Source organism: Octodon degus, unplaced genomic scaffold (genome assembly GCF_000260255.1).
Source record: "Octodon degus isolate 3935 unplaced genomic scaffold, OctDeg1.0 scaffold00087, whole genome shotgun sequence".
Classification (NCBI taxonomy): Eukaryota; Metazoa; Chordata; class Mammalia; order Rodentia; family Octodontidae; genus Octodon; species Octodon degus.
In genome coordinates, this window is record NW_004524663.1 from 10,721,111 (window position 1) to 10,732,987 (window position 11,877).

At 35.7% G+C, this 11,877-nt stretch overlaps 1 protein-coding gene across 1 annotated transcript in view; it reads left to right on the forward strand.

Moving 5' to 3' along the window:
* Positions 1 to 11,877, forward strand: part of Jak2 (Janus kinase 2) — a 154,662-nt gene that overhangs the window by 45,794 nt on the left and 96,991 nt on the right. The window lies entirely within an intron of this gene.

Genomic DNA, 11,877 nt, shown 5'->3' on the forward strand with positions numbered 1-11,877 from the left:
CATCTTGTACAGCAATTAACCACTAGGAAGAATGTATGAAGTGTGTTAATTATTGAAACTGTCCTACCAATTTGGTTTGAAAGAAAAAAAAAGAAATATATATTTTAAGGAGAAAAAAAATACAGCAAAAAGAAACAAGCTATGCCATGTATATGTAACCATCCCCCACGATGATTGTAATACTAACAGTAAACATTAAAAATGTGATATTTATACACACACAAAAAGAAAATGAATGTGTCTATGATATTATGTATTATCAAAATGTTCTAATAAAACTCTTCAAGTGCCATGTTAAAGAAGTTGGTACTTTAATATATAATTGTGTTTACTTAAAGTCTTAGAGCTAGGAGGTGACAGAATTCAAAGCCAGATCTTGTTTGCCTCATAAGACTGCCTGAGTCACATGATTTGTACCTCATTAAAGAGAGAGTGTATGCATCATATTTAGCAGTGTGTCTGTTACTTGGGCTCTCAGTAAAGTTTAGTGTTGCATTGCTTCTTTCCTTCCTCCCTAACTGCATAAAAATATACAGTTACCTGTTTTTGAGCTTTCTCATTTCAAACAAATTAGCATTAGAGCAGTAGAAATCATGTAGCTCTGATTGCTAGTATAAAAATTTTAATTTTTGAGGATTAAAATAAATTCTTAGAATTCAAAAGAAAGGTTTTTTTTATTTTTTTATTGTTTTATTTTTTAGTTGAAAAGGTTTATTTTTTTTGGCTGACTCAGGATGCCTTAAGGGCAGGTCTGGTAAGGCATGGGGAGCTGGGGATCGAACCGAAACCGCGGTCCTCTGGGCCTGACTGGGTTTGCCCCAGCAGACACTTAAACAGCTGAGGTAACTTGCAAGCCCTCCTCAAAAAGCAAATTTTGAAGATAGTTTTAGCAAGTCAAATAAAAGGTTAGTATTCTTAAAAATATAAAATTAAAAATACTATGCCCATAATTAATTAATTAAAGTGCATAAAGTTATTTCTACAAAAGAATAGTTAATGGCCTTTGGAAAAAAAACAAAAGCTTAGTTTCACTAGATAGGAGAACAGTAAGTCCTTGTAACTGTGAAGCTGACAACCTCTCCTGATTAATAAGCTTTTGAAAATCTAACAGTGTTTAACCTTTGTGAAAAGTAATTTTGCAGTATTTCCAATTCTTCTGTCACATGTGTTCTTCATGAGTTTCTGGTGATTTTTAAATTATAGGTGACTCTTAGAAAATAGACCTGTGTTCCTTGCAGAGACAGTAAAAGCATTGTGAAATAATTCAGGATTATAAAATAAAGGAAAAAAGAAAGGGGAGTTATTAATAAAGATTGAAAAGAGACCGCTTTAAAATGATAAAAAATATCTTTCAATGCCACATAGTATTTTTCATGGTAAAATGTTAGATATAGTCTCTTTATAATGAACGACAAAGCTGGGTGCCATGGGTCAGAGCGCTGTAGTCCTACCAGCACTCTCGAGAGGCAGGAGGATAGAAAATTTGACCCTGGCCCATGGAATTTAGAGATTCAGTGATTCAGTCTCAAAACAACAACAAATGAAAAAGAAGGCAGGCTATGGATATAGCTAATGAGAGGGAAAATATGACAAGATAAAAAAGACAAACTTTGTGCGCCCATCACTACATGACTTCAGCATTTTAGTGGGATTTCTAGCCAGTATAGCAAAATAAGAAAAATAAGTAAAATATTTAAGGACTGTGAACAAAGAACAAACATAATTCTGAATGTACAAATTGTGAAAAACTATAGAGTGTTAGATCTGTTATCAGTATTTTAAAATATCACTGTTTGTAAATGCCACCAGAAAACAGGTCACTAAAAATACAAACTAATAGCAAAAAGGTAACTAGAATTAAAACTACTGAAAATTGAGACTTTTATGTGTTTTGAATTTTTAGTTTTGCAGTTTTGGGGCCTGAACCTAAGACTTAATATGTATAAGGCAGGTACTCTACTACTGAGCCACATTCCTAACACTTTTGATTTTGAGTCCACATATTTGTATTATTTTAAAAAGCTTGTTAGTATGCATTATGGGATTGACAGGATATCAATATATTAAGAATATCATTTTCTCTAAAACTTGATTTTAGAATGAAACTGCTTCATTGTTCTTTAAAAATGTCTAATGACTTAGAAATATTTTAGTAATTTTATAACCTCAACATTACTTATACACCCACACACCAGAACTTGGAGGCGTTCAGTTAAGGAGTTTCAATCTACCTTTCTGCAATTGAAATACTGGATGAATTGTTTTTATTTTAAATCTGCATGATTTAATCTACATATCTTATGGAATCATCAAAATATATCTTAAAATGCATGTTCGAAGGTCAACACTCAGGCCGGCCAGGTATCTCAGCAGACTAAAACACTTGCTTAGACAGGTGCAGGGACCAGGGTTTGATCCCCAGTCTGCTGTGCCAGCCTGTCCCCCGGGGTGTGCTCAAATGGTGACTGAGACTGGGCATGGTGGTATGCGCCTGTAATCCCAGTGCTTGGGAGGCTGAAAATAGGCGGATCACTATGAGTTTGATCTGTGTGGTGAGACCCTATGGACCCTGTACTGAAAAAACAAACAAAAAACCAACAAAGGTCAGCACTATTTTTAAGCGACAGATAGTAAATATTTTAGGCTTTTTTTTTGCATTGTGTCTATTGTGACCATTCATTCTCTTATGGTAGTATAAAAGAAACCACAGACAACATATAATTGAGTGGCCATAGCTGTATCCCAGTGATGTTTTATTTCCTATGACTGACAGTAGGCCAGATTTGACCTGTGGGCCAGTGTGCTATTTCCTTCTTAAGAATTAGAAATGATTTCTTATACCAAATTGGAGTACAAATGAACTCTCTTTATCTAAAATTAAGGAGTCATATATCAATAGTTACCTATTACTAGAAGTTCCAAGACTCTATCCAGAAACTATCCAAAGGAAGATATATAAAAAAAGACATATTTTTTCAAAAGATTTTATAATTAAAAAACCTTACTTCCCTTTAAGAATTGTAGGAGTTGTATCAAAATAACATGGTGAAGTGTGGTGGCGCTAGTCTGTAATCCCAGCATTCAAGAGGCCGAGGCAGGAGGATTGCCACAATTTCAAGTCCAGACAGGGCTACCAAGTGAGCTCAAGGCCAGCCTGAGCTGCATAGTGAAACCCTGTCTCAAAACAAACAAAAGTAACATTGAACACCAGACGCCAGCCTCCATACCTGCCCAGCTGCCAGGGACTGACCTCCCTGGGCGGAGCTGCTGCTGCCTTGTATGTTTACATGATACTGTTGCACAGGATATGCCATGACCTGCTGGGCTCACGGACACCTTGGAGCTGGGTTTTTCTCTTTTTCAAGGAAAGAGGGCAGTGGAATTCATTTTTGTTTTTAAGAATTCCCCTCCACCTCCTCTTCCCTTGCTCATTGGATGTGTCACTTAACTCCTGCTACCACTACCTTTGACTCACCAGGATGTTCAGCTTACAGTGGAATAGGAGCAAACATGTGATTTCTTTCCTTGGTGTGATATGCAGAACTTGGGGTGTGTGTGTGTGTGTGTGTGTGTGTGTGTGTGTGTGTATGAATATGAATATATAATTATGACTTAAAAATCAGATTTCCCTGACACACAATTTTTTTTAATCTGTGCCAAAAAATGTGTTTTCAGAGAAAATCTTATTTTCGTACTGAGACTTTGTATCGCCCCACTCATTTGTACAAGTGCACTTCATGATAGCACAGGCGTGTTTCTGCAGTGTGTACGTGTACAAAGACTGGCCAGCTCCCTCCTGTGAATGAGACCTCTCCAGGCTTCCTAACACTTATTAATTTATGAAATTAAAATTTTTAACTTTAATTTTTCTCAGCACAGTTTCATGTGTATATTGGATTACCAAATTTATTTAAAAATATAAAAATAAGGCAACATGAAAGAGCAGTAGTTTAAAGCAGTTGAAGATTGATGAATAAAGACAATGTACATATACACAATAGGATTACTTGGCCATAAAGAAGAATAAAATCATGTAATTTTTAGGAAAATGGATAGAAGTAGGAACCGTCATAAAAAGTTAAATATCACATTTTCTCTCTTATGAGAGACATAAAAATACATAAGTTAAAAGTATGAGTATCATGAAGGAGAGATGACAGGAAACCAGAAGATGAGCTTCTGGAGAGGGGAAGGGGAATATAGGGGGGTACTGAGATTAAAATTGACTTAAGAGTATTAAATTTTACTAATAAATACCATCGGGTTTATGATGTATTTAAATATAATTTATATGGTAATAGTACAAAAGAGAATGAAACATTTTGCATATTGATGTAATTAATATAGCATTAATAAAAACTAAATTAACTATAATCCCCAGGGCAGCTTCTAATAACTCAAGAGTATATAGTGAAAGAAACAGAAAAGGACCTGAAATGACAGACAAAAAAATTTTTAACACAAAGGACAGCAGTAATGAAGGACTAGATGAACAACAAGAAGCTTTATAGAAAGAAGTGAAAGATGTAAATCTGACCTTAACAGTAATTTCCTTAAGTGCAAATGGATTAAGATACTCAGAGGCCAGAATTCTGAGCAGGCATGGTGGTGCATACCTATAATCCCAAACCTTGAAAGTCAGAGGCAGGAGGATCACCTAGGTTTGAAGACAGACTAGGTAACATAGTAAATCCAAGGCTATCCTAAATTATATAGCAAGATTTATTTGTCCAAACAAATAGACAAATGAACATGCACAAGGCAGAAGGGATAGATAAAAACATTCAAATATGTAAAAAATAAAATAAAGAAAACATTCAAATATGTGTTGTCTGTAAGAGTCATGCTTGATATTCAGATACAAGTGTGTTGAAAATTTAAAACGCTATATACCAGAAAATGAGAGGAAGAATCCAAGATGATGGATGAGAGGCACCTAGTACTCACCTGCTTCTCCATGAGATAAAATCAGAACAGATGTGTAGCTGTTTGCTGAGGTAAGATCTATGGGAATTCGAGTTTAATAATAGAGACCTGAGAAACACAGATTTTGGATAACAGACTAGCAGGAGACACAGAGCTCCCCCAGCACCATGGTTTTATGGGAGGATGAAGGAGGCGTCCCTCCGTGCGGTATCCCTCCTTGTGAGGTGTAAGAAGGAGAACCACCACAAGCTCCAGCAGGGCAGAAATCAGTACCTCACAGACAGAAAGTCTACATGGATAAGATATCTGGGAACTGTGTTACAAACTAGCTTTTGAGAAGTTCCCTGCACTTCCTAGTACATTTATACTGAGCTGTGATTGGAACCCCTTCTAAAAAAGGTTTTGGCATTTGAGTTTACTGCTCTGAAGATCAGAGGTGTCTGCATTTTTATGACTCTGGGCCCCTGGGCCCCATAGTAGTTTCATTGTATAGGCTCAATGGATGGTTGTTTCATGAGTTAGTTTGGCTCAGGTGGAAGACTCTAACACAAGCCCCTGTTTCACATAGGAGCCAGATCTGGGAGACAAGATTGTCTGCAGTGTGTTGTATAGAATGTTGTCTCGTCTCATCCAAGCACAAATTCTTGCAGCTCCTTGCTTTTCTCTACCTGTGTGAATGAGTATCTGGGGACACCTGGCAGGCAGATCCAGTATTTGCTGGACCTTCAGTGCACAGCCTAAAAGGCTACTGAGAGAATCATTACTTACTGAGCATATTGTTAGCTCCTTTTAGGTGTAAAGCAGCTGAGGGATTCTATCTTCAGCCACAAATCACTCCTGCTAGTCATGGGGGGGAGGGTACCACAGCATGAAGACCTGAGGGTTGACTAATCGCTTCTTCCTGTCTGTCCAGCAAACACACAGCCTAAGTGGACTAGGAGAGAAGCTTTGATTGGCATAAATGTCTATCTTATACTCTACCTTCCTAGTTCGAATATTTCAACAGGGAGTACATTTTTATTTTTTTATTTATACTTTATTCTTTTAAATTTTTTCTGTCTTCCCCTCACTTTTTTTGTTTGTTTAATTTTGTCTTTTAATTTAAAATATTTTATTTTTACTTTTATCCACCCCTACTCCCAGTAATTGAACCAAGGTCTCTTGCATACTAGGAAAGTGTTCTACCACTGAGCTCTATCTAGTGACTTTTTTTAAAACAAAATTCTGTTTTGAGACCGGACGTCCTTAAGTTGCTTAAGCTTACTTTAAATTTGTAATCCTCATGCCTTAGTCTCCTGAGAAACTAGGATTATAGGCATTTACCATTATGCCTGGGTTTATCACTATGTTTTATTTTATACTTTTTTCCTTTTTTTTCTTCTGTTGTTATTCTTTTAAATTTATTTGTTTTTATTTTTTAAAGAGAATACAAAATAGTAATAAAAGTGCTGACCAGATAGCTCAGCAGATTAAAGCGCCTGCCTAGGCAGATGCAGGGACCAGGGTTTGATCCCCTGCATGCTGTGCTGGCCCTGCCCCTGGAGCGCACCAATTGAGACTGGGCATGGTGTTGCACACTTATAATCCCAGCTTTTGGGAAGCTGAAAACAGAATCACTGTGAGTCCGATCTGTGTAGTGAGACCCTGAAGACCCTGTACTAAATACAAAGAAAAAAAGTAAAACAAAAACTTAGAAATGATACAGAATTTCACTAAACAAAATAATATCAATTCAACAGTATTTGTTATATTGCATGTTGCTATCTTCACATTAGTTGTTCAGATTACCAGACATATGCATGTAAAATTGGAAAAAGAAACAAAAAATTATTATAAAAAATTAAAAGAAAAAAAAGACAAAACAAATTAAGCATTAATTGCTCTTTTCCATAGTCCAACAGAAATTCACAGTATAATTATCCAAACCATCCTGCTTATATACATAGGTATATCTCTTCCCCACACCCTGTTCTGTCCTTATCTGAGTAATTTTTTTTCCTTTTGAAGAAGTACACTCCCTTTTCATAGTATCTACTATACCCTTCAGATTTTATTTACTCTTTCAGGTTGTTACACTAAGGAGACAATATGCTATTTATACATGCGGGTCTGATATATTTCACTTGAGAGTATGGTCTCTAGTTGATCCATTTACCAATTAAAGCCTCAAGTTTATCCTTTTAATAGCTGAATAATACTCCATTGTGTAAAGAGACCACATCTTCTTTATCCATTCCTCAGTGGATGGGCATTTGGGTGGTTTCTAAGGCTTAGCTATGTCAGATTGCACTGCTATAAACATGGGTGCACATAAATTGCTGTGGTAAGATGTTCTCAGTTCTTCTGGAAAACTGCCCAGGAGCAAAATAGATGGCTTGAATGGGACCTCCAATCCTAGATTTTGAAGAATCTCCATACTGATTTTTCTAAAGTTGTTATACCAGTCTGCACTCCCACCAACAGTAGAGAAGGGTTCCTTCTCCCTCACAGCCCTTCCAGCATTTGTTATTGTTCGTTTTCTGATAATAGCCATTCTTTCTGAGGTGAGATGGAATCTCACTGTTTTAATTTGCATTTCTTGAATGATCAATGATGTTGAACATTTTTTCATATATTTATTTGCCATTTGTATGTCTTCATATGAGAAGTGTGTGTTCATTTCAGATGCCCATTTTTGGGTTGAGTCTTTGAATTTTAGGGGCCTGATTTTTTAAAAATTCTTATATATTCTACATAGAAGTCCTTTGTCAGAGGGACTGTTAGCTGTAATTTTTTCCCAGTTTGTGGATTTTCTTTTTACCCTTTTGAAGATTTGCTTTGAAGTATGGAAACCTCAAAGAGATGAGATTCCTTGGGGCCAGGGAGATAGCTCAGTAGAATAAACGCTTGCCTGGCACCTGAGTTCAATCCCCAGTTCTGGAAAAAAAAAAAAGGAAAAAAGAGATGAGATTCCAGTTGATTCTTTGAAGTATTTTCTGTGCAGTTTGGTTTTTGTTCATGAACTCTCTACCTACCCCTATGTTTTTAAGATTTCTACCTACATTTCCCCCCAAATTTACTGTTTCTGTGTTAATATTTAAATCTTTGATCCATTTTGACTGTAGTTTAGTGTATGGTGATAGACATGGTCTCATTTTAGCCTTCAGCTTGTGGAAACCCAGTTTTTACAACAGCATTTACTAAAAGAGGCTATGTTTCTTCTGGTGAATATGTTTGGCCCCTTTGTCAAAGATAAGGTGGCTGAGTGTGTTTGTAGTTGTGTCTGCATCTTCTAATCTGTTTCATTGATCCCCAGGTCTGTTTTTTTTTTTTTTTTTTTTTTTTTTTTTTTTTTTTTTTTTTGCTAGTACCATGCTGATTTTATCATAGTGCCTTTGTGGTATAATTTCAGGGCAGGGATTGTGATACCCTCTGCCTATCCTTTGTTTCCCAGGATTTCTTTTGATATTCTGGGTCTCTTCTGGTTCCAGATGAATGTTAGAAATTTTTTCTTTAATTTGTGAGGTATATTAATGGTATTTTAATCAAGATTGCATTGAATTTGTATAATAATTTTGGGAGTGTGGCCATTTTCACAGTTGGTTCTTCTTATCCAGGAGCAGGGAGTATTTTCCCATTTTCTGAAACCCTCTTCTATCTCTTTTCTCAGAGTACTGTAATTTTCACTGTATAAGTCTTTTACTTCCATTGTGAGACTGATTCCTACCTATTTCACTTTTTTTTGAATATTGTAAAAGGTGTGGTTTCCCTAATTTCTCTCTCAGTGTATCCATTGTTTGTGTATAGAAATGCTACTGATTTTTGAGTATTGACTTTGTATCCTGCTACACTACTGAATTTGGTCATTAAATCTACAAATCTCTTGGTCGACTTTTTTGGGTATTCTATGTAGAATATCATGTCATCTGCAAATAATGATAATTTCATTTTTCTTTCCAATCATTCCTTTTATTTCTCTCTCCGTCAAGTTGCTATAATTTTTATTAATGTTTTTCTTTTAATGGGGCTGAGGATGGAGCTTTGTGCATATTGAGTGAATGCTTTGCTGCTGGCCTGCATTCCTGCTCAACTGAGAGGAACTGCACATAGCTCGTCTCCACCTAGTTCCATTCAGGCTTTGGCGATATTTTAAAGTATAGAGGACATACAATGCCCAGCCAATAACCTTTCCCCACATGAGCACAGGGCAATCTGATTTCTCTGCTCCTAGAAAGTCACCCCCAACAGCAGAAAGAAATAACAATTGTTGTGGACATCACACATGCTAGTGTGCTCCATTTCTTCTTCTTTTTTTTTTTTTTTTCCATTTCTTTATCTGTCATATTGCACACAACTGACAAGTGGATATGAGTGCCACAGACAAGGAGCTGTGATCCAGGCCTGGGCTACCTGTGTGAAATGTCTGGCATTGCACTAGTGTCTACCCAGTGCATGAAGCTTCAGGCCTTTCATCGTGTTTGGGACAGCCAGTATATTTGTGTATCAAATGACATACCTCATATTACCAGCACCCATGGAAATCCCCACCACCTGATAGAGACTTCTACTCCAATACAGGAGTCACTGTAGAGGCTACACCTAACACATTATACTACTCTATACCTGCCCAAATTACCAGAAGATACCACTTGTGTAGATGTACAAGGAAGGTGGGTTCCTTAAGCTTCAATAAGGTATATGTTGTGTTAAATCCCATAGAAAGATTATATTGCAAAGTCCAGGTGAAATTAGATTGAATTGTATACAACAATCTGGTGCCTCAAGATACATGGTGAAGGCCACTTACTAATAAGACTGTCAGAAAATAGTGGAATAGATATCCGTCACAACAGATGCACAGATCTCTACACAGGTAAACAAGATATGTGAAAAGGCAAGAAGATGCTGACTACCATTCCTAATTTTCTCATAATGGATTCCAAAGATATTGAAGTGGGTGAAATGGCAAATAAAAGAATGACTTTTTTAAGAATGCAATGAATTCCAAGACAATACAGATAAACGATTGCATGAATTGAATACAATGGAGGATTTGAATGAGAAATTCAGTAAAGAGAGACTTTGAAAAAAAAAAAAAAAAAACAAACCACGGGCCTGGGGACATGGCTCAGTAGAATAAGCACTTCCCTGGCAAGCGCAAGGGCCTGAGTTCAATCCCCAGTTCTGCCCAAAAAACCAGAAATCTTGGAAATGAAAAGTTGCTAAATCAGATTTTAAAAACTCAATTGGAAGCCTCATTAACATACTAGATCAAATAGAATAAAGAATATCAAAGCTTGAAGATAAGGTTGATAAAGTTACATTTAATAAAAATAAAACAAATGTAGGACATGCAAGATTTCAGGGACATCATTAAAACCAAATGTTCACATAATTGGCATACTTGAGGGAGACAAGCTATAGGCAGAAGGCATAGAAACATAAGAGCAAGTCTCTGGGTACTTAGGTAGGTTGTGGTTTCTTGTGTACAATCCCAAAAACTGAAGTGCAAAAAGAAAAATGAGTAAGTTGAGCTTTTTCAAAATTAAAAAAAATCTGTGTAACAAAGGACACTGTGAAGAATGACAAAAGAAAGCTTATAAAATGAAAGAAAGTCTTTGTAAATCATGCGTGATAAAGTTCTTATTTGTAGAATATGCAGAGGACTCTTACAAATCAAATACATTCCAATTCATGTTGTAAAAAAAACTTGAAGGACGTGAGCAGATGTTTCTCCAAAGAAGACATTCATATTTCTAATAAGCATATGAAAAGGGCTTCAAATTCATTGGTTATTAGAGAAATGTAGGTTAAAACCCTAGTGGGATAACAATTGATCTGCTAAGATGGAAAAAATAAGATAGATGTTAACAGATATTGGGAAGGATTTGCACTAGTTTATATATTGTTGCCCAAAATGTAAAATGGTACAGTCACTTTGGAAGAAAACTTAGCCATTTTTGAAAAAGATGATGTGTTACTATGCAACTCAGTAATTTTATTACTAGTTATATATGTGAAATAAATACATATCTATAAGCTTTTTTACATAATTGTTCACAGCAGCATTACTTGTATTAACAAAAAAGGAAATAAATGGTTTATCATGTGATGAATGGATAATTAAAATGTGGTATGTTAGTGCAATGAAATAACTCCACAATGAAAAGGAAAAAATTACTGATCTATCATGTTTTGTGGATGAGCACTGAAGACATTATGCTAGCATTGTGAGAAGACTCCATTATTTGAAGTAGAAAGTATATCCAGAATAGACAAATTTGTAAAGATACACTAATAACTTTCAGTTGGGGAATAAATAAGGGTTTTTGGGTGTGACTGCTAATGAATATGGAGATTTTTCTTTTCTTTTTTTTTTTTTTTTTGGTCTTTTTGAGACAGGGTCTTACATGAAATTCAGGCTTGCCTTAAGTTCATTTTGTAGCCCTGCCTGGTCTCTAATTCACAATGATCCACCTGCCTCCACCTGCCTCAGTCCCCTGAGTGCTGGCATTACAGGTGTGCCCCACCACGCCTGACTGGAAATTTTTTTAGGTTAATGAAAATGTTTTAAAATTAGATTGTTGTGATAGCTTAAAACTCAAATTGAATACACTGAATGGATGAACTTCATGGCATGTGAGTTACATATCAAAGGTGTTACCAAAAAAAAAAAAAAAATCAACTGAGGTACGTTTTGTTATGAGATTTAAAATTATGTTCACTTTTTCATATTTTATTACTACATTTCTCAATTTCCTATGATTGTTTCTGTATTCTGTATTGTATATTGCACCAAAGCATGCAATATGTTGGACTTAGATTTCACACTTTTACTGTGTTGTTGTATTTTTTCTTACATTATTACCATGATCTTATCTAGATCTCCTTTTTTTTCCTGACTTGTACTTAACAATGTTAGCTGTGTTTTCTGATACCTTTGAGTATGATTAAAGTGGTGACATATATATA